Genomic DNA, 1537 nt, shown 5'->3' on the forward strand with positions numbered 1-1537 from the left:
AAGCTGCCTCTCCGAGAGGAAGATGGAAAAGAGAACGAGCTCAGGCCGGAAGCTGAAGATCAGCCTGCCTCAGCAGATGGGGAGGGGAATGGGTGTGGCTTGTCTCTTAAAGGGACCAAAACCATAACAGCCTGCCCACACAGGAGAGGCACTGCCTCCAGTCAAGCCTACAGTGTCCTGAGAGAAAGGTCTCTGCTACTTCTGCTTCTTCCTTGCTTCAGCTGAGCTCCTTTTCTAGAAAAATGTGAGTAATATCTCCATGGTTAACATGGAACAAGTATTTAAAACCTTACCTGTGACTGGACACATGCTAGACCCTCAGAATTATAGTGTGCTTGTCTGGGACCAGAGGCTGCCAGATCCGGTGAGCATATAACTTCAACAGGTCATGTTGTTGAAAAAAACCGTTCCCCCTTTCCTGGCCCTGCAGCTCCTCCCGCTGAGGCCCCTTGACAGCAGCCCCCTGCTGTGTGCACAGCGCTGTGCTTGCCCAGGGACACTGTGCTGCCCCCGGACCAGCCGGCTGCCAGCCATCAACACTAGCTATCTGTTGTATTCTTCGGTCCTGCAGAGGAGGCTTCAAGGGTCTCCTTTCCCCCAAGGCTCAGGAAGAGCACCATCTTCCCCAGTGTCCCCTGCCCCAAAACAACTAGGCTATCTTAGTCTCTAGGCACCTCCCACAAACAGTTTGTCCCGCTGGCAGCTGTGACCTCTAAACTCTGGCTGAGAAGTCTGGACAAAAGTCCTTCTCCCGCCTGTCTGTCTTGCTCCTCAAAGCCTCTCCAACAGAAAGTCCCCTTCTTCCCAGTTACTAAATCAAGTCCCCCAGGGAGACGAGAGGAAGCCACCAAATCCTGGAAGGAAGGGAACAGAGAAGTTAAAGGGTTTGCTCTGGTCAGGAGCCAGACCAGACTTCACTGCCATCTTGTGACACACTTGTTACTCAGCAGCTCCCAACACCACCCCACCCCAGGAGCGGTTGGCCTCCCTGGGTCTGACAGCGAAGCAGAGTGATTCACACTGGGGATTGGGACAGGGTTGTGGGGGGAGGCTCCAGGTTCCCTATCCTCCAGGCTCTATCTTCCTTCCTTTGACCTCACATGGTCCAGCAAACACTTGCCAAGGTAAGTGATATGCAAATCCCCTAAGTTCCCGGAAGGAAGGAGAGGTCCAAGAAGGTCAAATGTCCACTTCCTTCTAAGGAAGAAGCCTTTCCCAACACACTCTGCTGGCTCAAGTCACAGTGGAGACTCAGGGGCCTAGCTGGACTCTCTGGGCTCTTGGGACCCAGGGCTTACCAGGGGTCCTCCACTGCCTTTCTGCAGTGGAAATGGAATGGTGGCCCCAAGCCTGGTCTGGCTTATTTAAGTCCGACCACCATATGTCTGGCACAAGAGTCAGCTCCTGAGATGCTGCCTCTGCCCTGACCAGGCAAACATTCTGACCCTGTTGTTGCGGGAGGTCCTTCTGCTCCTCCAGCCTATAGCCACTGAGATACCAGCCCATTGGGGCGTGGTCTCTCTCCCTTTAAAAAAGC

Source organism: Microtus ochrogaster (genome assembly GCF_000317375.1).
Source record: "Microtus ochrogaster isolate Prairie Vole_2 chromosome 14 unlocalized genomic scaffold, MicOch1.0 chr14_random_1, whole genome shotgun sequence".
Lineage (NCBI taxonomy): Eukaryota > Metazoa > Chordata > Mammalia > Rodentia > Cricetidae > Microtus > Microtus ochrogaster.